Below are 27492 nucleotides of genomic sequence, written 5' to 3' on the forward strand. Positions count from 1 at the left end.
GGAATGATAGCATTTTGTTAGTGTTTATCAGCATAATTTGAATTTTCAACTAATTGGAATTAATCCTGTTTATAAGGAAAGACCTTTCCAATTAAATCACTGGTGTGAGACTTTGGGTGGCTGAAGCTTTCATTTTGCTTTACTTCTAATAAAATGGGTTCCTACTCTTATTTTAGGTAAATTCTTAATTTGCATCTTCCTTTGGTCAGTTTAAATGAAGAAGTCTCACCGTTTTATGTAGTCTCTCAAAACATTATATTTGTATTAGAAAATTTTCTTTGATATTATACCCCTTCTCATTACTGAAAATCATTTTACAGCTCAAGGTTAATACCAAGTTTATTCAAAATAATGCTACTCAGTGATTTAAGATTTTAAAATAAAAACAAATAACCTTTCATCAAATCACTATTTTAGTAAATCATATTTTATTTTTATCCTGGACTTATGATGTTCTTTATTCTTAAGAATTAAAATTATTTTGAATACTACTAGCCCAAAATGGTAATGAACTACAAAGCGATTTAGACTTTTAGTTTTCTCATAAGTAAATGCTTGCCTAGTTCTAACACTGACCTGTTTTAATACTATTCCCCCACTTAAAAGCCTTTTAACCCTTGTATAGGCTTTTTTCTCTTGAAAAGTAAAAGGTTTTTCAACTTTCCTAGATATGCCCTATATCTAAATCTGTTACATTCTAAAGAGTGTTAGTCACTGAAGTCATACACATATTATGTAAGCTGGAGTATCAATTTGTACATTTCCAAGTGCCAATAGAATTAGCCACCACAGAGGACCAGAGTATGTTCTGACCTCTTGTGACCTACTTACTAATGTGATGGCTTTGGGATGCTTTGAATTTAAACCCATCTGGCTTTGGATCCACACAATTCGTTGCAGTTGGGAACCAGCAAGCTGATTTCTTCTGACTCAAAAAAATCATTGGGGAAAAATGGGGGAGTTCTAGATTATCCCTCCCCCCTCCTAAAATGAGGAATTCCAAAGAACTCAGGGAGAGATGCTAGCTTTCCTCAGTGAAACACTTCCTGTTCCCCAGGTACCATGCTAAATTGACTAAAATCCTGGGGGTGGATTTTAAAATTATATTTGAGGTATTTAGTCTATAACTATCAATTAGGAAGTTCTTGATAAGGAATAGCTCCCCTGCCTTAAATCTCTGGCATTGGTAGAAATTTGAACCTGCTTTTCCATGATATCCCTAAATCAAGATGGTAGTTTATTTTATTAAAGGTTTTATCTATTTATTCATGAGAGACACAGAGAGAGAAAGGCAGAGACACAGGCAGAGGGAGAAGCAGGCTCCCTCAAGAGCCCGATGTGGGACTTCATCCCAGACCCCGGGATCACGCCCTGAGCTGAAGGCAGATGCTCAACTGCTGAGCCACCCAGGCATCCCAAGATAGTAGTTTAAATTCAGTCTAAACAAAATCCACTTTCATGCCTCAAATAATTTGCCTACAAATCTTTATGGCTGGGATGCTATCGATTCAAGCAATGGTCTGAATGATCCATAACCAGGTGGGGTTCCTTAGTCCATTGTCTCTTTGATAGATACCTATGGAAATATGTAGGCCTGAGGTTAGCCCATATTAAATGTTTAGCATGACAGATGGCTTGCAAATGCTTAACACATAGTGTTTTCTCTCTCTCTCTCTTTTTTTTTTTCTTCTTTTGAGAGGATTTGGAGTATGAGAAAGCTAGGGAAAATATAGCAAGAACATGGCCGATAGATCCCTGGTCAGGCAAAAGGTATTTAGCTTCATTTTCCCTTAGAGAGCAGAAGAGTCCCAACACACATATCTCTTGTGCCTAAAGGGACTCTAATATCAGAACTCTGCTAGCTGCCACCCAGCTGAGTTGTACTAGATGTGGAAGGAAGAACAATACTGATTTTGAAACTGTCCCAGTGCAAAGTCTGGGGTGCTGATAAAAAAAAAAAAGAAAGAAAGAAAGAAAGAAGAAAGAAAGAAAGAAAGAAAGAAAGAAAGAAAGAAAAGAAAAAGAAAGAAAGAGAGAGAAAGAAAGAAAGAAAAAGAAAGAAAGTCAGAAGTGGGTGATTTTGAACAGTGATTTTATGCAGTCTGAGAAGAAAAGGAATTGAGGAATAAACACTGCTACAAATGCCCTTACATAAAACTTTCTGAATAGTCCTTATAGTCACTCTCAAATCATTTATAAACACTGGTGATGTGAGATATAATCCACTCAAGCCAAATATATTAATCAGTCATGTAGAACTTACTAGTTTTTGGAAGGGAGATCAGGGAAGGTTGTATACTGTACCTTGCACATCACACACTCTCATAAACCCTTTATTCAACAGGGCCATTTCACCAAATTTCTCCACTTTCTCCAAACTTGCCTAGCCACATGCAGATGCTTAGCACAAAATAACTCTTCAGAGAAACTCTGAGTTACATATGGCTGTATGATAACCCAGGATGGGTTTAACTCCTCAAGATGTAATCAAGTGAGCCAGCTGATCCTTGCTGAATCTTGTCTCCTCAGGAAGGAGGATAGATATATAGGACCTAAAGACAATTTTGAGTTACCTTCACATTACGGGCTCTTAGGAGCCTAACTTGGTAGTCAAGAGAAAGATTCAGGAAGATGTACAGTTTTTAAAATGTCTAATAAACATATGTTGGTTCCCCCTTGCTCTCTTTAAGCTTCCTAAATCACAAAACTTTTTATACAAAAGCATTATCAAAGTAGACCTACCAAAGATTAATAGGATGGATGGAAGACAGTGGTTTTTTTTGTTTTTTGTTTTTTAAGATTTTATTTATTTATTCATGAGAGACCCAGAGAGAGAGGTAAAGACATAGGCAGAGGGAGAAGCAGGCTCCATGCAGGGAGCCTGGTGCAGGACTGGATTCCAGGACCCGGGGATTACACCCTGAGCCCATGGCAGACACTCAACCACTGAGCCACCCAGGAGTCCTGAGGAAAGTGTTTTTAATCACACACCACATCGGAAACAACTTCGTAAAGCCCCCATTATGCATTTCCCCCAAAAGTTTCTTTATAAGTGGACCATCATCTGAAATCGTTTGACTCTTTCAAGGAGCCCTTGGCCTCACACCTGCTTGCTTGCTCTCCCTCTTTCATCAAGCAGATTCTTCTTCATTTGCATAAGGCCAGGACTCCAGTAGGAACCTTACTCCTTCCCCAAAGCAGGCTTTTAAGAGTGTTTATGGCAAAGCAAGCCTCTTTTTAAAAAGGAATTCTTACCAGCTGGCAAGAAGAAGTGTTTTCTCCATGTTACATATGCTTTATTATTTGAAAGATTAATATGATTAATCTTATTAATATAAGATTAAAATTAATGTTTGTTGAATTTAAGCATGTAGATTCCGATTCATCTTTTCAACAGATAACTACTAAAGGTCTTTCATCTGCCAGGTAATGGATTAGGAGCTGGAGCCATAGCAGTGAGCAAAACCCAGTACCTGCCCTCAATGAGCTTACTGTAAATTAGGGAAGAAGGAAAAGAAAACATTCATTTCAACTCAGAGTGCTAAGTGTGATATTGGGAGATTTACTAGTTGTTATGAGAACACTTTCAAGAGTTACCCCACTCCGTCTTGAGGGAGAAGGTCTAGGAAGGCTTTCCAGAAAAAGTGACATTAGCATCAACCAGCCCATAAACAGTGTCTAGGGAAGGAGGATGGAGAGACAGGAAGGACTCCAGTAACAACAGGTCTAAGACCCAGAGGGGAGAGGGAACACAGCCTGCCCCAGGCTAGGACAGCTCACTGTGGTTGCAGCTATAAAGGCTGAGGAGGGGAGAGGTAGGGAAAAAAAGGGTAATAGAAAAGGAAGCATGGCTGATCACAAATGGCCCGTGATCCTGCATGGAAGAGTTTGGGCTTTTTTTTTTTTTTTTCCTTTTTTCTTTTTTCTTTGCCTGAAGTTAGTGGGAGAGATTTTGAGCAGACAAAGGAACATATTTAGATTTCATTTCTTTAGGAAAAAATCTCGGGACGCCTGGGTGGCTCAGTGGTTGAGCATCTGCCTTTTGCTCACGGTGTGATCCCTGGTCCAGGATGGAGTCCAGCACTGGGCTCCCTGCATGGAGCCTGCTTCTCCCTCTGCCTATGTCTCTGCTTCTCTCTCTGCATATGTCTCTCATCAATAAATAAACAAAATCTTTTTTAAAAAATCTCATTGGATGAAATACAAGCCAAACCAAGCTATGCCAAACCAAATCAAGGTATACATGTGATTAATTGCTATGTTTCAGTTGTGCACAAAGCGTCATTGAAAGAGCTTTGAGGGGCTGGGTAACTCCTGTGGCTGAGGGGCTCAGAGAGGCTCTGGAGCAGGTGGTCTGGGTAGTTAAGGGGGGCATGTCAGCAGTGCAAATGTCCCGCTTCCAAAATGTACTGGTTTTATTCCAAAGTACGTCCCTTAATTCTTAAGAATTTTGAAGACAGTATTGCTCAAACATCTTCTAAAGCCATAGTCCCATTTATTATTTATCTGAAGTTCCTGATGGCTTTTGTTCTTGTCAGGGTTTTGAATCTGAAGGAATTTTATTTTATTTTATTTTAAGATTTTATTTATTTATTCATGAAAGACACAGAGCGAGAGAGAGAGAGAGAGAGAGAGAGAGAGAAAGGCAGAGACACAGGCAGAGGGAGAAGCAGGCTCCATACAGGGAGCCCGACGTGGGACTTGATCCCAGGTCTCCAGATCACAACCTGGGCCAAAGGCAGTGCTAAACCGCTGAGCCACCCGGGCTGCCCAATCTGAAGGAATTTTAGAGCCCGGATGATAATTTTCCTTGAATAAATTGTTATAAAAATTTCAACTTTGTGGAAAATAATCAACTATAAGATGTTAGGAGCCTTAGTCAAATTTTAGTGTTATTTCCTAAATGATCTACAAAATCTCAAAATTCTACAAAAATACTGAAGAATGAAGCTGGCATGATCATTAATTTATCTGTTTTAAGAGAAAGTAGCTTCTTTCCTCTAATGAGAGCAATATAATAAAAAAAATTGCATCTAGTAAGAGATTTGGGCACGTAGAAAACAAAATTTTTGAAGGAATGCATGTCAAATTTTAATTTGTCAACAAAGTACTGTTAAAAATAATAATAATGTTGAACACTACTTTGTGCCAAGTATGATTTTTGTATTTTGTTACTTAATACTCAAAATAGTCCTAAGAACTACACACTAGTAGCACCAGCAACCCTGTTTTACTAACAAGGAAAGAGGTTCAGAAAGGTTATATAACTTACCTAACGTCATGTAGTCGCTAAGTAGAAGAGCTGGGATTTGAAAGAAGTCTGTTCCCAGAGGGACATTGTTGCAATGATGCTCGTGGTGATGATTAAGGGGTAGGGTTTACTTGCTCAAAGTGCCATCTATAAAATGTGTCTATCAGAGTCAAATGTCCACTTTCTGTCTGTTTCATACTCAGAACTTAGTGATCTTTCAGTAATGTATTATTTGCTAGACTCCTGGAATCATTGGTCTGTTCACTCTTCCGTTCACAGGCCTGACTGTTGGCTTGAATCTGTGCCACAGACTCAAATGTTATATTTGCCTTTATGGCTCAGGAAATGGGTTGGTTTAAGGGCACAGTGCCAAGGGGTGAGTATAATACACACTTGAACTCAGACAAACGACAAGTTTATCCCCTTGTTTGCTGGTTTATCGACTGATTGATTTTTAGAATACACAGCTTCTCTCAGGACCAGTCAGGCCTCCTTCCCTGGCAATCTGTGGAACTGGTGACTGACTATTCCTGTGCATGCACAGTGTGGGACCTAGATGTAAAAGACTCGGTGACTCCCTTTTTCTTGTAGACATAATTCACATGCCATAAAATTAATTAATAATTTAAAAACATGGAATGCCTGGGTGGCCCAGTGGTTAAGCATCTGCCTTCAGCCCAGGGAGTGATCCTGGAGACCTGGGATCCAGTCCCGCATCAGGCTCCCTGCCTGGAGCCTGCTTCTCCCTCTGCCTCTGCCTGTGTCTCTGCCTGTGTCTCTGCCTCTGTCTCTCATGAATAAATAAATAAAATCTTAAAATAATTTAAAAACATATAACTCAGTGGTTATTAATATATCCTCAAGGCTGTACAACTGTTAACACTAGACCTGATGGAAAAACAATATTTTTGCTTAATATCTATTTACCTTTACATAAGTTGCTCGTGCAAAAAAAATCCAGATTTCTGATTGCAGTGATTCGCTCTCAGGTCACTGAGTTTGTATATTAGAGTGAGCTCATTAATACAAATTACAAGGGATCCCTGGGTGGCGCAGCGGTTTGGCGCCTGCCTTTGGCCCAGGGCGCGATCCTGGAGACCCCGGATCGAATCCCACATCGGGCTCCCGGTGCATGGAGCCTGCTTCTCCCTCTGCCTATGTCTCTCTGCCTCTCTCTCTTTCTCTCTCTGTGACTATCATAAATAAATAAAAATTTAAAAAAAAAATACAAATTACAAGCATATTCCTTTTTATTTAGATGTCTTCTCACCTTCCAACAATGAAAAAAATGATTGTGAAATACACAGAGCCTACATATTTCTTTTCTTCTCATACCCTGAATTACTTTTATGTACAGCATATACCCAGAGAAACATCTTTCCATGGAGTAACTCCCAAATCCCCCATTTCCTTTACCTTTACCTTTGTCTGTTAATATTCATATTGCTTTCTTATTTCAATGATCCTACTCATATTCAGTAAAAAAATCTTTTGCTTTCCTTATTTATTTTTTCAAATTTAAAATGTTGTATTTTTAATGTGGGCACTATGGCACTCTCTTTTTAAAATGTGGATTTTTTAAAGATTATTTTTATTTTTAAAGTAATCTGTATACCCAACATGGAGCTCGAACTTACAACCCCAGATCAAGAGTTGCATGCTCTACTGACTGAGCCAACGAGGCACTCCTAAAATGTGGATTTTTTGAAAGAGCAGACAAATATGTGCCATGTTTTACTTAAAAAAATAATACTATGGACCAATGTTATCCATGTAGAATTGTTTTCCACTAGTAATGAAGGATTTATTTGTTTGTTTGTTTACGTATTTATTTTTAAATATTTTATTTATTTATTCATGAGACACACACACACATACAGAGGCAGAGACACAGGCAGAGGGAGAAGCAGACTCCATGCAGGGAGTCCGACATAGGACTCGATCCCCGGTCCCCAGGATCAGGCCCTGGGCTGAAGGCGGCCCTAAACCACTGAGCCACCCGGGCTGCCCTGTAATGAAAGATTTATATCAATGGTACAGTTACAGTTATAGGGAAACAGAAATATCTTAGGCCAGATGAGCACCAGCCAGTTAATGCCACTGTAGCTGGCATCATGTTGCCACTAACAGCCCTCCTGTTATTGGTTAATATTAAACTGGTTACTTTTTGAAGAAGGCATCAGGGATGAATGAAAGAGGCTAGATTTCACATGAGAGGCTATAGTTCTACACTTAATTCCTTCAGTGATAAAAATAGTGATAAAGAATTAATGCCATTGCTACATACTGGGAAATTAGATTCTATTTCACATACAATTCTATTATAAATCATTCGCTTATTCTAGTGTTCAGTAAGCATCTACTATGTATAAAAGCATCTACTTATGTATAAAAAATGGACTATTTTGCTAAGGATCCCATATCCAGTGGAAGAGCCTTTATACCATCACCCAACAGTTATAGTTACAAGGTCAAATTCCATTACTGCATAATTGAAGAGACATCCAAATTTCTTTATTTCACTAGAATTTTATTGTATTGAATATGCTTTAAATAAGTAAGTTACTGGCTAAGGCTGGGAAATCTTTTTATAATAGTGAGGTTTTCATTATGACAGTATTTATTGTAAGGGGATCTGAACTGTAATATAATACAATTACAATCATAAATATAATTATGAGTGTGTAAGTGCTGAGGGAATACAGTAGAGGAGATTAATTAGAGACAGGTGGTTCTAGGACTCCTCCAAGGGCTTCTGATTGATTCAGGGGGAGATCCTGGTTCTCTCTAGACTTCTTTTTATTCCCAAGGGACTCTCCTACACTGAATGCGTATGATGAAGAAGGTACGGGTCTTTGTATCTGCACCCAAATCAGAAGGGTCTTTTGGCTTGAGATTTAAGAGTCTTACTTTATTTCTTTAAAATAATGTTCTTAGAAAATATTCTATTATCCGTTTAAAAACTTATCTTTGACACCTCCAATGTTGAATAACAGCCTTTTAAAGTGAAGCGACATGCAGAGGACTGGGTTCAAACCCCCCAAACTCTGTTGAGGACACGCATGCTTAATGATGGACCCTATAAGTTATGAAGCATTAGATCCTGACATGGTCCTCACTTGGGCACTATGGTCACTCTCATCTGGCTGGTCATGAATGATGAGGTCCTATTTACATTAGAGCAGGAATATAACCACTCCACACCTTTTTGTCTTCCCACATACCTAACACATTTCACAACCTTGCGTATTTGATAAGAGAATCTCCTAACATTGATTTATGGGTAAGCTGCTGAATGTAAGATCTTTTTTGCAGTAAGTTATTCGGATGTATGTAAACATTTTGACCAACACTGACATAAAAGATAATTTGACATCTGACTCAGGGAAATAAAGGTAACACTAGGTTTTTCTGGGTACTCTTACCATTCAAAGCTTCAGGATGCTTATGCACTACAAGCAGGAATTAGAAGTTCCTATTCAACCTTACTTTAACTGTCCTTGGTTTTGGGATTATTTTACTGTATCAATACATGTTTAATCACCATCAATAAGAAATTGAAACAGAACCAGTCAAAGCTCCAGTAAAACCAGAAAAGCGAATTCTAACTCCAATGGTAGTATAATCAAATATATTTTGCTGACCACCAACTGTCAGGAACACTGAATCCCAGCATCAGCTTGGTGATGACTCACTTTGTAATCCCAGGTGAATCACTTAAACCCTCCGCTCCTCAGTTTCCCCACTCCTCTGGCTTTCACATGTATGCAAAAACTGTACAGAATAAGACTTTAAAAATGACCTGTTTTCAAGCTTCTGAGTGTGAATCATTTTACAAGAACAAAGAAAAGAAACTTAAAAAAAAAAAAAAAAGCAAACTTCTAGCCCCAGTTGATTTTACATCAGTACCAAATTATAGTCTGTTGCCATATAGGGTTAGAAATCAGTGGTCAAGCAAATGTGAAGTTCCAAGGATATGCATTGTTAAAGTGCCAGCAAGCAAAAGGTAGCTTGTCATATTTCTAAACCACTAGCAAGATGGGAGCAAGCTGAAGCAAGCAGCTAGGAAAACTAGGCAGGATGAAACACAGCCCAGCGTCAAAAAGAGGAGGTAAAGATGAAATGCAATCTATGATTTAACAAAGTGGTTAATTGTCATCATAAGATTCAAATATGTTTATTTCCTAAACTTTCACCCCAGATGGAGGGGGGTAAGGGGCTTCTTTTTAGCTACAGATGACTATTAACAACAAACAAGGAAAAAAGGAAAAGAAAGAAAAAAATGAATAAAAAGAAGAAAAGGATCGAGATTATATGTATTATCAAAACTGATCCACAATCAATTCTTTAAAGGCTGCCAGAATAACATTTTACCATTATTTCCCAGCTCCAGCCACCAGCAGAAACTCCCTCTAGAAGGAGGCTCACAGCAGCTACACAGACAAGAGAGAAGGAAGCTGCTTGCTGCAGCCAGCACCCTCAGGACGACAGACAGCCCACAGGGCATTTCACCCTGAAGGTGTATGTGTGATTACACAAAACCTTCACTTGGTCATTTTTTAGGTGTTTTAATAATGCTGATGCAAAATAAGAGTAAAATTACAGGTGCCAGTTCCCAGTGTAGAATGCTGATAAACAACTTAACCATTTTGCAGTGGCTGGTCACATCTGGAGCCTTTTGGGATGCAAAAGTACTGGAAGGATTATTGCAAAACTTAAAGACACTTTTGCTGCCATTACTTTGTTTTTAACCTAAATTAGTGAGGGTTTTTTGGGGGATAGAGAGGGAGTGCTTTTTTAGATAGTCATAATGCTTATATCATAAACTTATTTAGTTAAACACTAATCAAACAGCAAAATGGAAAAGGGAGTTAGGTTTAGAGTAGTTGCTTGAAAACTTTTCTAAATTGACCTTAAATAGACAGAGGCTGGTATAAAACTATGGACCAGTGGATTATGGTTTATTAATATTGATATGCTATCAAACTTCCCAATTTAAATAACCTGCTTAAACATGATTTGTCATTGTCAATATCTTTTCTTACAATGCTGGATTAGCATGTAATGTTCACAGTGTAAGAAAAAATAATATAAATAAAAGGGCATTGTTCTTATTCTTTGACTCATTTTTAATGGAGCTCTTATTTTAGAATATAAGTATGTCTCTATATTTTATATCCACTTTAACATTATTTGGGCCTGGCATCATGACTAGACATAGATGGATGGAGAGAGTCTGGAGAGAGTACCCTTTAGAAAAGTATTTCATGATTCATGTATGTTTTCCATTAGATTGCTTGAGGAATAATCATACATGTATGTATCTACTATGATTTTGCTCTCTTTTCTTTTTGTGTCCTTCCATTAGAAACCTGCAATCTGAATCTTATGCATCAAACAGGTCACAGCTTCTGAAGTCTGGCTATCACATAGGAAATCAGGCATTTTAATGAACGCACATGGTTTTCTATAGTGCTTCATGAACTGACAGGGCTGGAGATGTCTGAAATGATTTGGTTAGGCTCATCGCCATCCTCCAGAAATCATTTCCTGTGATACCATGTAGTACATTTCTCACAGGGCTTCCTTGTCAAGAATATTCCTCTTTTAAGCTAAATAATAACGTATGTAGCTTAGTAGATTTTATTGCTAAACAATGAAGTAGTGTGCTCAGTATGTGAAGCATTCTAGCTTTCTTCATGCAAATGAGTAGATATGCTTAACAAGTCAGTCTTGAATTTATGTGATGAAAAAAGTCACTCTGTCAGCTATGCCCTCTTAGTACATGTAGACGCAAGCACACACCAGCTTGGACATGTATTAACATCAGATGTATTACACTGAGAAAGTAACTTGTTGACCAAAATATGCATATCTGAATTCAAGGAGGTCTGAGAGTTTCCTCTTCAATTCCAGTCCCTTTTGTCTAAATTCTGATTTTAAGACCTATGTATTTCCTTTTTTTGAATACGAATATTAGAAACTTGCTGGCTGACTAGGTCAAGAAGTCAAAAAGAGGCTTTTTTTCCTTCTAATTTCCATACTCTGCTTATTAATTTGGAGTGGCATTATGTGGTTTGCTGTAAAAAAAAAACAAGAAAACAAAAAAACACAAGACTCACATGGTGAGTGAAGAGAAGGAGATGAACATTTGCTGAGGATCTGAAATGTGTCAAGCTTTTTCTGTAACTTATTTCATTTATTCCTTACAACAAACTGAAAGAGAAATATTATTTTCAATGTGTAGATGAAGAAATTAAGGCTAAGAGACGTTAAATAACTTGACCAAACTCATGAAGCTCTAAAGGAGCCAGAACTCCATCGGGGTCTAATCTAAGATTTATGTTATTATTATTATGTTATTTCTACTATATTGTGCTGTTCTTTGGATTCTGAAACTTCATATAAGGAGAACCAGTAGGAGAGACTTCATTTAGAGGGTAACATCTCATAATATTTGAAATATATATATATATATGTATAAGATTTATTTATTTATTTATTCATGAGAGACACAGAGAGAGAGGCAGAGACACAGGCAGAGGGAGAACCAAGGTCTTCACAACAGCCCCGCGCGGGACTCTCTCCCAGATCCCGGGATCACGACCTGAGCCAAAGGCAGCTGCCCAACCACTGAGCCACCCAGGCATCCCTGGAAGATATTTTCAAACCTAGTTGGTAAATCCGTGCTGTGAATTGGGACTGTTCTTGAATCTTCTGTGGTCCAGCCTGAAATTTACAATTGGAAAAATATGATCTGGAAAGACTTTCATGTTGGTAGCTACAAAGGACAGTTGGAAACTTTTGGTTTTCATACAATAAAATCTATAGTGCTCTTGGTAATGACCTTTTCAATTGTGGTATTAATGTTTTAGCCAAAGCTCTATTTGTTGCCAGGAAGAGAAAGCCTCTTAAGGCAAGTTTATTGTGAGGTTAAAATGGGCCATCTTCTGGCCATCCTAGAAAAAAAAAAAATCAATGTACATTCCATGGATGGATGAAGAAATAGACCTAGAACCAAGGTACTTCCTCCTGTCTCCCCTGTCACTTCATAATTTGCTGGTTTTGCTTCTCTCTGTACATATACTTCATTCTCCAACACCCTCTGCCTATTCATCAGCATGCTTATGGTTGAAAATGGCCACTATCGATACCAACTTCTCATGATTACCAAACTGCCATCTGAGGACACTTTTAAGTTTCTTTAACCTGGGAGGTACAAACATGATCGCTATGCTTACCTATTTAGTAAGGTTTACAAGTATGGGCACTTCCTGGTGAAGGGGGCTTAGAGTGAAGCAGGCACTCCAAATCCATTTCCACCCATAAATTAAAAGTATGTGACTATGACTTTATAGTTTTGGAGTATTTTCCTATAGTCTCCTTTGATCTGATATTATTTATCCCCATTTGATAAATAAGGGAATTATGACCAACTGGTTGAATGATTTGCAGAAAATCATTAGGAAAAGTAAATGGAGGACCCAGGACTAGAGACCAAAGCCTAGGTCTTTCCACCATATTAGGTCGCCTCTTTGTCTACGGAAATGAACACAATTTTTAGAAGAAAGTTGTGGTGGTGGTTTTAAATCTACAGTTTAATTCACAATTAACATTTATGAATGAATTTGCTAATAATAAAACTACAGTGGGTTTTAGCTTCTCTTTATAGTACTACATTTTTGTGTTGTACCTAAAGATCAGTACTATACTCCATCAAAAGCTTATACTTTTTAAAAATTTTTACATTTTTTAAAAAGATTTTATTTATTTATTCATGAAAGACACAGAGAGAGAGGCAAGACATAGGCAGAGGGAGAAGCAGGGTCGTTGTGGGGAGCTTGATGTGGGACTTGATCCCAGGACCCCAGGATCATGACCCGAGCCAAAGGCAGACGCTCAATCACTGAGCCACCCCAGTGTCCCTACGTTTTCTTATATTGGATGAACTTGTAGCAATTATGGAGACCATGAGAAGAATAAGGAGAATAGATTGTTTTGGGGCTATAGAGTAATTGCTTTGAATGTCTTTGAAGTGTCATGTGACAGTTTTGTGGAGCTGGAACATTTTATGGAGACACAGGCTACATAAAGGTGGGAATGTCTTAAAAAAACATGAAGAAATGAATCCTTAGTCACATCTACATGCAGGCACAGTTAAGCTAGTTTTTCTCAATGACTCCTGAACCTTAAACCAGAAATCCAGAAAAAAAAATTGGAAAGAAAATGCTTGGAGTTATCCTCTTGGCCTAAAGATACTGCAATTTCCCTATGCTAAATTTGATTAATTTTTCCAAAATGTAAAGAAGTGATAATATTTTGAAGATGAGAGGAATTTATTCCTGTTCTCAAAAAAAAAAAAAAACCCAAAAGTCTAGTATAACAGACAAATTGAAATGCATCAAAATATAAAACATTTCTTTATTTCATTCCTAATGGACATATCTGCTGGCAATGAACCACAATGGCAAGAAATGGATGGCAATTTTTCATGCAAGAGCATTACAAATAAATTCCTGTAGTGCTTTTTAAATGTCTGGGAAAGTCTCTAGAAATGGACCTTAAATGGTTACACAGTTAACATTCAGATATCAAAGAATTCAGCAAAATAGAAACTGTTTAAATATTAAACATCAAATTTTCCTTCTTTCAAAGGACTAATAATTTAGCAATAAAAAATTGTCTTTGAATCTTGACATCACAAGGTCTCAGTCTGGTAGTGGATTTTTAAATAAAAATTTGCAAGCAGTTCCTATTTAAGCAAAATTAACAGCTGAGCAAAGAGGAATGAATTAGTAGCCTGCCCCAAACTCACCTTGACCAGACAACAGTCCACCTCCTTTGCAGCACAAGCTCCTCCTCTGTGGAGCTGCCTGCAAAGCGAAACCGCCCAGGATCGATGCTGTCAGGGAAATGTGTCTGCACAGAGGCAAGGCACTAATCAAGTTCTCCTGCAGCTGCTGACCTAGCCCTCAACACTAAATGAAGAAACATGCAGCCATGAAAGAAAAGCAGCTGGTGGACAAGGAATCAGAGGAAATGGAAACAATAAAGGAGGAATCGTGGACTTGAAAATATGGGCAACCCCAACAACAAAAATCCCTTTGTCCATAGTGAGGAGGAAATATTTCATGAAGATGTTCTCACCCATGTGGAGCAAGAGGCAAAGGGTAAGGTGACTTGCTAAGGGTGTTCCTGGGTATCAGTTTCCCAATGGCAGTCCTGTTACTGGACTGAAGAAGGAAGGTAGGGCCCAGTCAAAAGTAGTAGAAGTAATAATAAACTTGGAGGAATGGAATTTTAGAGAACATCAACACAGGTTTTCCGTACTTGTGTTCCTCTGAAAAATGCTGATTCTACTTGGTTCTCAAGAACAGTCATTAAGGAATCACAATGACACACAATCTTGAACCTGACAATAAGCTAAGGTTTTCTAGTTCAACTACCTTATAGACAAAGAAAGGGAGATCCAGGAAGATCCAAGAGCTTCCCCAACGTCACATACAAATTGGGGGCAGAGAGCTAAAAAGAACCGGAGTCAATTTCTCCTAGATCTTAAGACAGTGCTTTTGGAGTCCCAGTAAATTTTCCATACTTCTGAAGCCCTTTCAGCTATGGGCTCATGTTGGAACATTTCATTTCAATAAGTAGGTTGAAATGAAACAGTCTGGCGTAGTTAATAATGACACTTTTTTGTAAGTACTGATTTTTATAGGAAATACGATCCCTATCAATTAAGATATGAAGTACATTTTGGTTTTGCAAATGATGAGGCAGTTGTGTCCCTGTTGGGTACCAGGGATCTTTCTCTTGTTCTTGTCACCAACGGACGGACATTTGAACTCGTAAATTTCTACAGCGAAAACAATGAATCCAGAGAATGCAAGTAGCATTGCAGAGACCACCATTGCTTCCAAAACCCTTACTTTATTCTCCTAATTTATTTCATTAATTCATACAAAAAGTATAAGAGCCGTAAGGAATGAGGAGAAGAGTGGTTTGGCAGAGGGAGCCTGCATATTAAAAACCTCTGCTCTGGAGGTCTTTAAGCAAGTATGCTTTCATCCCTAAAAGAATGAGTGGGTCACTATAGAAGCAACCACTTTAAAAAAAAAAACACATGTCAAAGATTTCATTTAACTTGTTAATTAATCAGGGAACCACTAAGATGCTACAATGGATTCAAAGGAAAATTTATAATACCACTTATATGCGGGCAAAGAAGGTATGCTGAAATGAATTTTAAAAAAAATGCAAAAATGGGGCGCCTGGGTGGCTCAGCTGGTTAAGCCTCCGACTCTGGGTTTCAGCTCAGGTATTGATCTCAGGGTCATGAGACTGAGCCCTGTATTGGGCTCCATGTTCAGCAGGGAGTCTGCTTGAGGTTTGCCTCCCTCTATCCCCACAACCTTACGTTTGTGTGTACATGAGCACACATGCCTGCACTCTCTCTCTCAAATAAATCCTTTTTAAAAAAGATTTTATTTATTCATGAGAGACACAGAGGCAGAGAGAGAGAGGCTGAGGAAGAAGCAGGCTCCATGCAGGGAGCCTGACATGGGACTCGATCCTAGGACCCCAGGATCACGTCCTGGGCCGAAGACAGGTGCTCAACCGCTGAGCCAACCGCTGCGTCACCCTCTGACGCAAAAAGAGGAAAAATGTGCTAGTATTCACAGGCAAATAATCGATTTCATTCTACTAGACACAAGTTGGATTTTCATCACCAAGAATTACATTTTTGGGGCAGCCCGGATGGCTCAGCCATTTAGTGCCGCCTGCAGCCCAGGGCGTGATCCTGGGGTTCCAGGATCGAGTCCCACTTTGGGCTCCCTGCATGGACTCTGCTTCTCCCTCTGCCTGTGTCTCTGCTTCTCTCTCTGCCTCTGTCTCTCATGAATAAATAAATATAATCTTTAAAAAAAAAAACAATTACTTTTTTGTAGGGGTGTCTCAGTGGCTTAGTCAGTCAAACATCCGACTCTTGATTTCAGCTTAGGTTATAATCAGGGTCCTGAGATCAAGTCCCACATCAGGCTCTGCACTGTGTGGGGATCCTGCTTCAGATTCTCTCTCCTCTTCCCTCTGTGCCTCCCCACTCTTGCTCTCTGTCTCCCAAAAAAAAAAAATAAAGAATTACATTTTTATCAATTTTCCACAAGCTATAGAATTATAAAGTAGCTCAAAGACAATGAAAAGTAAGAGATTATAGAATTAAAGAATTTAAAAGGATATGGTAGACATACATGCCTTGTTTTCAACTGAAAATATCTAAGAATCTTTGGATCTACTGAAATTCTTTCACAATTTTCTCCTCAATCCACATTTTACAGATTAAGAAATTGAACATAAGAAGGTAACACCCTAACCTGGATCACTGAGTAATAGAGTGTGACTCGGAACAAAGATCAGATTCCAGGGACACTTCTCTTAACCTATAGGGCAGTAGCTTTTACCTGATGGTGAGTATATGTCTCGGGATAGTTGGCAGTGCCTGAAGACATTTTTGGTAGTCACAATTTAGGAGTATTTCTGAATCCTAGAGCGTAGAAGTCAGGGATGCTGTTGAACATTGTACAATGCCAAGGACAGCCCTCAACAAAGAAACCAGCTCTTATTGAAAAGTTTCTACTCCTAAAAGATGATTATTTCCTTTGGACAATTATAGGATGTAAACAACTGAAAGCCCACATGCCCAGACCACTACAAAAAGCAAAAAACATTTTTCAGCGACACATCTACTTAAGAATCTCCCACTAGCAAGTAAATCATTAAAGAATTGAAAGGACTAGGAGCAACTGGTAAAACACAGTGAGAACTTCTGACAATTGGCAGAGTCCACTGACTAATATCATCACAGTAGTATTTATTCAACTATCCCATAGGCACTGCTTGGGGGATGGGGGTCATGTCAAGGAAAGTATTCATTTGGCAACATTATTATGGAACTTACCTGTATTTGGAAATAAAAGTAAAGTAGTATATATTTCAGCATTAGATACAGAATAAGTTAGATTCTGACATGTATTTAACAAATTTTCTTATAATATCTACTGTGTGCTAGATGTAATGCTAGGTGCTACGGATATTTGGAGATAGAAGCTTATGAGCTAGTGGATCAACATGCATTGTAACGCAGCATGATCATTCCATGATCCTAAGGTAAAGCAAGCTTAAAACTGCAAAGAGTAGGGAGGGAAGACAACTCAGAAAACTCAAGCCAATCCTGGGGGGATGGGTTAGAACAAGAGGAGAGGGAGGGGAAATTCTGGATAGATGGAATTGCGCTGTTCAAAGGCATAAACGTGAGAGAGACTGGAATGTTCTGAGAGTATAAATGGAAGGGTGGTAAGGGCAAGGTGATTCATGTAAGATGACATGACAACAGAGAGGTAGTGAGAAGCCTGGGCAGGAAGAGAAGAGTCTCCCCTCTGAGTTGTTCCCACTTTTTTGGCTTTAACGAATAAAGCTGCTATGAATATAGCACAAGTCTTTTGTGAACATATTTTGAAAATTTTCTGGATGAACACTCAGGAGTAGAACTGGTATACCATAGAATAGATCTATACTTTTTATAAGAAATACCATACAATTTTTCAGAGTATTTATCCCACTCTATACTCTCACCAGTAGTGATGAGAATTCCTGCTACTCAACATCCTTGCCAATGCTGGATGTTGGCAATCTTTTAAATCTTAACTCATTTTAGGGGATACATAGTGGTATATCAGTGATTTTAGTTGGCATTTGATGATTAATGATAATGAGCATATTTTAATGTACTTAATGGGAATTTATAAGTCTTCCTTTGTGACATGTCCAAGTCTTTTGCTCACTTTTTAAGAGATTTTTGTTTTCATTCATTTGACAGAGAAAGAGAGAGCACAAGAAGGAGTGGCAGACAGAGGGAGAGGGAGAAGCAGGCTTCCCATTGAGCAGGGAGCCCGATGTGGGGCTTGATCCCAGAATCCTGGGATCATGACCTGAGCAGAAGGCAGATGTTTAACTGACTGGAGCCACCCAGCTGCCCTCTTTTGCCCATTCTTTAAATGTGTTGTCCTCATTATTATTAATTTATAGATATGCTTGATGTATTCTGGATGTAAGCCTTTAGCCAAATACATGTGTTGTAAATATTTTCTCCCACTCTGTAAACTATTTATTTTATTTTCTTTTTTTTTTTAAGATTTTATTTATTTATTCATTAGAATACACAGAGAGGAGGAAGAGAGAGAGGCGGAGAGAGAAGCAGGCTCCATGCAGGGAGCCTGACGTGGGACTCAATCTCGGGTCTCCAGGATCACGCCCTGGGCTGAAGGCAGGCGCTGAACCGCTGAGCCACCCAGGCTGCCCCAACTATTTATTTTCTTAACGGTGTTTTTTGATGAGCAGAGGTTTTTTTGACTTTGATAAAGTCCAATTTATTGATATTTCCCTTTTACAATTAGTGCTTTTTCTGGTCAGTCTAAGAAATCTTTGCCCACTCATCACTGCAAAGATTTTCCTTTATATGTTTAAGCCTATGATGCACCTTGAATTAATTTTTTGTGTATGATGTGAGACAGGGATCCAGTTTCATCTTTTGGCATATATAGGTATCCAATTGTCACTGAACAAAACCATACTTCTAATCCCATCGAATTTCTTTGGTTTCTTTGTTGAAAATCATTTGACCCCATAATTGTGGGTCTACTTCTAAACTTCTCTCTTGTGTTCTGCTGATTTATCTGCCTAACTTTTGTCAATACTATTCCATTTTGATTATTATAGCTTTAAAATAAATCTTGAAATAAATACCTAGTAGATTAAGTCTTCCAACTTTGATCTTTCTTTCCTCCTCAAAGTTGCTTTGGCTATTTTAGGTTCTTTGGTTTTTCATATATATTTTATTAATTAATTAACTTATTTAAGAAAGTGAGAGAGCGTCCACATGAGTGGGGAGGGAAAGGGGCAGAGGGAGAGAGGAAGAATATTAAGTGAGCTACATGCCAAGCATGGAGCCCCATGTGGGACTCAATCTCATCACCCTAAGATCATGACCTGAGCCAAAATCAAGAATCGAACTCTTAACTGACTGAGATACTCAGGTGCCCCACCCATATGTATTTTAGAATCAGCACGCCAATTTCCACAAAAAAACACCTTAGGGATTTTGATTGGGGTTTCATTGAATCTATAATTCACTTTGGGGCAGCCCTGGTGGCTCAGTGGTTTAGTGCTGCCTTTGGCGCAGGGTGTGATCCTGGAGACCCAGGATCGAGTCTCATGTCGGGCTCCCTGTGTGGAGCCTGCTTCTCCCTCTGTCTGTGTCTCTGCCTCTGTGTGTGTGTGTGTCTCTCATGAATAAATAAATAAAATCTTATATATATATATATAAGATATATATATTATATATATATATAATTCACTTTGGGGGGAAGTGACATCTTGACAATATTAAGTGTATTAATCCCTGAACATGTTTATTTCTATTTACTTAGGTCTTTTTTTTTCAATTTTTTTTCAGCAGTATTGTATATTTTTTCAGCAGAGAAATCTTGTACATCTTTTATTAAATAATCTCTAAATGTTTACAATATTTTTGGATGCTGTTATACATTTTATTTTCCAATCTTATTTGCTTAAAAATGAGAAAATCCTTATTGTTTTCTCATTGTAGAAAAAATATAGAGAAGAAAGTATCAGTTATACTATGACCACTTATAGATTATTATTAGCATTTGGGTGTATATTCAAAAATCTTATTTTGGTGGTTAGCATCTTGGTACATATTTCAATAATCTTATAATACCTATATATGCACATTTTAAAATATAAATAGTGAGTATATTTTTTAGAAATAAAATCAAATCAGACGAACACAAGTATAACCCAAGAGGCATTTTGAAAGGCAGCCTAGAGCTCCATTGGATTGTCTTTTAAAAATCTTTATATGGGCAGACCCGCTGGTGCAGCGGTTTGGTGCCGCCTGCAGCTGGGGTGTGATCCTGAAGATCCGGAATCGAGTCCCAGGTGGGGTTCCCTGCGTGGAGCCTGCTTCTCCCTCTGCCTGTGTCTCTGCCTCTCTCTCTCTCTCTCTCTCTCTCAATAAACAAAATCTTTAAAAAATAAATAAATAAAAATCTTTATATACATTCATTACTTGGAAATCAGAACTTTCCCTATAGAAATGTTGTGTACATGATACACTATCAATTCAACCCCCCAAAAATAAAAAGACAAACAAACTCCTACTTAACTCATAATGGCTTTTAGTCCTCTCATCTGAGCCTATTTCTAAATTCTTTAAAGGTAGCACAATCCCCACACCTTCATTTTCTATAAGCTATGAATCTCCTAAAACCCCGTAAGGAGAGAGACACAGGATGGAGCCGGTGGACAAGGGTAAAGAAGCTTTAGCAAGAGCAGGAGATCAGAGTCGTGCAAAGTTGTGCAAAGAATCCTGTACCAACAAAGATTCTGAAGCTCCTGGATATAAGCTTCAGAAACCAGGTGGTCTCTGACAGCAGGAGAACTGAGTAATAGCAGAGGTTTATCTGTATTAATCATCCCCAAAGTAATTCTACTGAGGCTGAAATTCAGGAAGTCCAATCTCAAGTTGTCATGATCTCCAAGAAACATGTCCCAGTGACAAAGAACATCTCAAGATAATTTAAATATTGCCTCTTTCAAACACCATGCTGTCAATAGATAGTCTAGAGAACTATTTTGTTTAAATCTTTTGCTTTCCTATTGGCTTCATCCTATAGATTTTCTAGAATACTCCTCTCTAAGTTATGTAAAACTTTTCCTAGCCATATCCCATAAGACTTTTTTTTTTCTCTCCAGCCCCTTTTCTCCTAGTTCTGCATTCCCTAAGCTCAAAGAAGCATCCTGGCAATATCAGAAAGCTTTCTGAATAGACAGGGACAAATCAAATGCTGGAAAGGCCTCCACATTATAACCTCCACTACATCTTCCTGAACAGAAGTTTCCTACATCAGGAAGAACCTGTGTCACTGGGAAGGTTTCTGGAAAGCCCTAGAGTCTGGGAAAAGATAAGACATTCCTAACGATGGGTTTTTATTCTTACATGTAAAGATAATAATACATAAGAAGGTATCTAGAAGCAAGTCATTTTCAGGAACTTTTCATCCTATTTCCTTTCAGTCTCCATTGTTTAACCACCCAACGACTGACTCAGCCTTGTTCCCAAGGAGGGTCTAGGTTTGGAATTCCTGAGGAGTCATGCAGACACAGGTCAGGAGGGAGCTGCTTTGGCAGTGCAAAACAGGGAAGCTGGCACAGTGGCCATCCACGCTGTGTTGATCTTTGGTCTGATACTTGTTTTTAGTTTCACTTTCTTTTAATTATGGTCTCTCTGTATCTGACCTGAACAGCACTATTCTTCTGGTTTGTTAGTTAATTTTAATGATAACAGCATATTACCATTAGAGTGGCTTCTCAGGTCACAGTGTATTGCAGAGAGCAGATTGTTAATTAAATGGTAATGTTTTCTGAATTTTGAAGTAATTCCTAAAGTTAATAGTTATTAGTTACCTTGAAAATGTAAAAAAAAAAAATAGTGTATAAAATCAGTATATAATTAGCAAGCTGCCCTCCAAGAAGCAGATCACATCACACTCTGTCCAAAAGGAACAGCTTTGCTGACGAGGCACTGACATAGTTAAGAGAAACCATGAATCACGAGGGGACCAGGAAAATGGTGCTGCCCAGCTCACATTCAGAGGCAGCATAATTTATGAAGCACTGAGGACAGTGGGAGGTAGGCTGTCAGAAATGCTAAGTTCTCTGCGGAATTATTACATTCCCTTTGAAAGATTCGATGTCATTGAAACGAGGTAATCTGGGGAAGCTTGGAGGTTCTATGCAATTGGGAAAAGTGCAAAGATACTTGGAAATGAAGCCAAATTTCCTCAGCCTTTTTCCCACTGGAAATCAGACCCAAGGTCTTATGAAAACAGACTTTCTTTTCAAGCATCAGGAGGAAATACTGCAAAAAAGACGTCCATGGCACTTGGAAACTTTCAGATTCACCAATACCAGAACTGTCAGAAATTGCATCAACTCTGCCTTAAGATCTTGTTTTCTTATCCCTTAGCACATCTTTTTAATTATTCAAGATCACATATTATCTATCGGTTCAAGGGAAAGAGAGAATGTAAAAATTAATAATATATGTTGATAACCTGAACATAGTTATTACATTTATTATTTCTTTTGATAAGTAACAATTTCTGACATCACTCTAGTGTTTTTCATGGGTTATTTTAATTGTGCCATAAAAATAAGTACCACCTTCAGTTTACAAATGGAGAAACTGAGGTTGAGAGTGGCCAAGCAACTTGCCCAAGATAATACAATTTATCAGTGGTGGAGCCTATATTCCAGTCATTTCCTTTTGCTTTTATAATATAGGTACCAAGTTTTAATCTAATAAAAAGATTAAAATGACTAAATCTACTTGACATTTTGGAATGGAATATGATTCACCTTGAAGACAAGCACTCTGGATTTTGGCATAGCAGACTGGCTATTTCTTTTTGTCAAATCATTTTTATACAACTCCTGTCTGGTCCATAATGGCTCTGTGGCATGTACTCTCTGAATATAGATGAAAACACTCTAGTGTTAACACCTCGATGGAATGTTCCCTCAACAAGACAGAAAGTTGATTCAACTTTGGAAAGTGGTATTTGCAAACTATTCTAAAAGCACCTCACACTACTTTCAGACCCTTTCTCCTTCCTACCTACTCATATACTTAGCTTATCCATTAGGAAGGACTTGGATCATAAAGAGGCTTCTTTTAATGGGTTGTATTATTTTCTATCAAGCAGCCATTTATTTCCTTGGAGGTCCATTGTACCTACTATCTATTTCCATGGGAGTAGGCAGTCCTGTTTCTGAGGTATTTATATGAAATTTTATAACAGTTTCTATGGCGACAGAAGATGAGAACATTACCTCAAGCCATTTAAAATGATAATTCACCAAAATAAGTGCATACAATTTAGTTTACTACCTAGCCATTGAAAGGTCCAGGGTAACTTGGTTGGCAGTCTGAAGAAACCTTTTTTTTATTCCTTACTTCTTTGCATCAGGTAAGCTACCTGGTCAGAAAATTGATTTCCAGAAACGTGAATGGCCACAGAGCAATTTTTGCAACAGTTTTAGCTGAACCTTTGCGGTAAACAATGCCATTTCCTAGGTGCAAAGTGATTGGACTTCAAAATGAACCATCCAGCCCACAGGCAAGCTTAGTACAGCAAGCCGGTCTGCTTTCCAGGCTAGGAGCTAAGCTTTTCTCTCCTGAATCAAATATCAGAAATAAGCCTTTCCCATTTATGTATGATATCAGAATAAATAGAGGTCCCTCACAAGGGAAGCCTTTTGATTCAGTCAGTTCAACAGATGGTTATGGAAGTGTCATGTGGCATCATGGAAAGACGGCAGGCTGGGGCCCACCAGAACTGGATTCAAATCCTAGCTTTAGTTGTGGAGTCCTGAGAGAATTACTTATTTGCTTCAAGGCTCTTTCTTCACCTGGAAATTAAAGACAATAATGCTTCCATTGGCAGGGTGTTTTAAGGATTAGAAATAATATATATGTAATCTGGGACCCTATGTTCCTATCTTGGGGAAGAAAAAGGCACTAGAAGCAGTTAGAAATAAATCATATCCTTTCCTCGGGTTTCTCAGAGCACAAGAAAGGAGGCGCTATTTGTAATCTATCACAGTATTCCCTAAATTAACCTGTCCCCCGTTCTTTTCCCCAAAGTCCTCCCTTCATAGGGCTATCCATTCTTTCCCTCTTCCTTCCTCTTACCTTATCAGTTCTGTTTCTCTGGCTCCAGTCTCTCATTTTTACATCACAAATGTAGAATCTAGCAACAAACTCCAATTCCCCCAGAGGGCATATAATAAAAGCTATAGAACAAAAGCCAGAATTCTTTCTAGATGGCAGGAGGGGTGTAGCAAGGGCTGTGAACACATATTATAAGGAGACTTGCTCTGCCATAAATATGTAACACTCGTTGCCTGGGACGTAGTAGGCGCTTAATAAAAGATTCTAGATTCGTGAGCATCTACAATGTGCCAGATACTCATCTCATGACCTTGGGGGTTAGAGCCCCATTATAAGTAAGATAAGACCCCTGCTTCATGGAGTTCACAGTGAAGAAGTTATTCTTCAATTTAGGTATCTGTTTTAAATATCTACATCATCACTAAAACAATGAACGTGTGTGTACTCCATTATTTCCATCAAATATCTTAGACATAATAAAACATTGACATAGTATAAATGACAAATCAACATATTAGTTGTATTCCAGGAAACTAATTTCAAAATGACAGGGCAACATTTCTTTAAAAATAAGCAGACAAACAAAAAACCCCTAAAACAAACCACCTAAAGCAAGTTATTTAACAGACACATTTACTGGTTTTATATTTAGCAACAAATGCTATTTGTGGGTTGTATGATAATTGAAGTCCTATCAGTATACATCAGTATACATTAATTGTATCATTGCTTTTTATCAATTATTTCATCCACTCCTGGATTAGAATGATAAATACTGATATTTCATTCATTAATTCTTTGCTTCTTTCCTCTTTTATAACTGCTACCCTATTCTACCTTAAATGGTTTGTGGGATCTGAAAGCAGCTATTCATTAACTGTATTTTGTGACAAATTACTCTTGGGACACCTGAGTGGCTCAGTGGTTGAGCGTCTGCCTTCGGCTCAGGGTGTGATCCTGAGGTCTCAGGATCGAGTCCCACATTGGGCTCCCTGCAGGGAGTCTGCTTCTCCCTCTGCCTGTGTCTCTGCGTCTCTCTGTGTGTCTCTCATGAATAAATAAATAAAATCTTAAAAAAAAAATCACTTAATCACTCCAAGGTAACATCTGTTAAATGGGGTTAAATTTAATACTACCTACCTCATGATATTGTCGTAAAGATTAAATGAAATAATGTAACTTTGGCACCTAACATAAGTCTGGCAAACTATGCCAACATTTAACAATTGGTTGTTATTATTATTGTCATTATTATCATTATTATTTATATTGCTGTCATACTAATTTATCATAGGAGCTGGCCTCTCTGAGGTGCAAACAGGAAAAAGCATTATTTTAAAATTTCATTGCCTTCAAACATGTTTGTCTTACCCTGTTTTCCTGCCCCTGGATGATACATCAGGCAGATTCTGTGTACATTCTTGTTCTGTTAGGATTAGACAGATACAGATTAGACAACAGTCTCATTTTCAGAATAGAAAAAGTCTAGTCCAATCTAAATCAAAACTTCCGTTTCCCATCCAGTTTAAAGCTTCTCCCCTCTCTCCAGCTCAGGCCTAGCCAGGGAATCCTCAGATCAGTGATGGGGGCAAAACAGAGTCTGTTTCTTGGCCCTCTTGCTCTACTTTCTCTGTCACCTGCTTCTGGCTCCTTCAATATAGGTATGGAGGAGATAGGTTAAGGGGATCGAGGGGTCTAGCTAGAGGAGATGATAGCTTCTGCTCCTTGTACTTCTTTCTTGGTTCTCTCTTGATGAACTCTCTCAAATGGCCTTCATCCTAGCAACTATCCAATGCTGGCCCTTTCTTTCATGGACTATTTTTGTGAGTTCTTCTGCAACTGTATCCCCTCGATCTTCCTGCTGTCAAGAATGTCAAACACTGTTCTGTTCCCCCCAAAAAAGTGAAACTCTGGTCCAGCCTGCAGCCCTGTAACTCAGTTGCCTTCCATACTACATATTTAGCTCGTGGGAAATTCACCCCACAAATTTCTGGTCAAATTCCAGAAGGATAGGCTCTCTCAATGCTCTTCAGTCTGTCCCTGCCCACCTCCAGGTGAGAGTCAGACATCAGCCTCTCTGTTCCCAAAACTCCAGAGAACATGTGATTTGAGAAGAGAGAAAAACCATCGCATTTTCAACTTTTGCAAATTCCTTTACTTCCCAGACTCTTCCCTTTAATGATTCACTAACTTCTCTCATATAGGATGGGGTCATGATAGAATGGGCAAAGAACCAGTTAGCAAGGCACACATGGATGTGTTTAGCAACTTTCTTTAAAATATGTGGACTCCTACTGCCTATTGTCCTCAGCTGTGGTGCTTTGGCGGAAACCCTGAGACAACAGGAAAAGTCCCATCTAGCATCCTGTTACATTTTTATTATGCCTGAACTTTCACAACAGTCTCTTAATTGGTTTTCCTGCTGCTTATTGCCTGCTATTTCATTTTATCTCATATCTAACTGATAAATTAATATTCCTCAAAAAAACACTGATTCCTGTCATATTTTTCTTTTCAGTCCATCACTGTAGCTGGCACACGATCTCATCAGTCCTTTCAAAAATGAAAGAGAAAGCATAGGGTCTCCAAATTCAATGTAGTCCCAGATGATTAATCCAGATACCACAGCAGTAAAATTTCTGGGAGTCCCCAAAGCTCCTGTGACACTGGTTTGCTTTTAACTACTTATTATGTCAAATAAGCCCCCTGGCTACAAACATAAATTCCACTAATTCAGTGACGTATTTACCCAAGTTTGGAATTCAGAGAACATTTAAGTCAACTTTCCTGACAAAATGGTGACTCATAGAGGTTCTGACTTGCTCAAAGTCATCAGGTCATTTGGGAGACTAGAATCAGTACCCAGGTCTCCTGATTCTTAGAGGCAGGCTGATTTTGCTACCCCAAGTGACGTGGTGCAACTTTGTTTCATTTCTTTGTAAAGCACTGTCCAATTACCTCCTGTACTGCAGAAGGTAGTCCACCAATAATGGAAAGGGAATGCTCTTTCTAAAATTGATAATAAATCTTTCTCTGATAGCATGAAAGGAGAAGACAAAAATTACTATTAAAAACAACTAAAATGGGGGTTGGTTGAGCATCTGACGCTTGATTTTGGCTCTGGTCATGATGTCAGGGTTGTGGGATCAAGCCCTGGGATGGATCCCATATTGGGTGTGAAGCCTGCTTAAGACTTTGTCTTTCCCTCTCCCTCTACTCCTCCCTCTCTCCCTCTCTCTCTAATAAAAGAAAAACAAAAACAGAAAACTAAAATGGACTGCAGACACAGAATTTGTCACAAAAGATGCTGATGGATCTTTTTGGTAATGAAAGGGAAGGCCGAGAACATATCCTGGTTGGGAAAGGCTGAGCTAAACAAGCCAAGTTGCTTTAAACAATAAAGTAACAGGAATTTTCCTTTTCTAGTGAGTAT

At 38.4% G+C, this 27492-nt stretch overlaps 2 long non-coding RNA genes across 3 annotated transcripts in view; both read right to left on the minus strand.

Moving 5' to 3' along the window:
* Positions 1-27492, minus strand: part of LOC140614312 (uncharacterized) — an 87162-nt gene that overhangs the window by 36798 nt on the left and 22872 nt on the right. The gene's annotated exons all lie outside the window — the stretch shown is intronic.
* LOC140614315 (uncharacterized) lies at positions 23251-24296 on the minus strand. Its single transcript, XR_012015214.1, has 2 exons — positions 24081-24296; positions 23251-23797 (listed from the first exon to the last, which is right to left on the minus strand). It is a non-coding gene; the product is annotated as an uncharacterized lncRNA (long non-coding RNA).

The sequence above is a fragment of the Canis lupus genome, chromosome 2, assembly GCF_048164855.1.
Source record: "Canis lupus baileyi chromosome 2, mCanLup2.hap1, whole genome shotgun sequence".
Classification (NCBI taxonomy): Eukaryota; Metazoa; Chordata; class Mammalia; order Carnivora; family Canidae; genus Canis; species Canis lupus.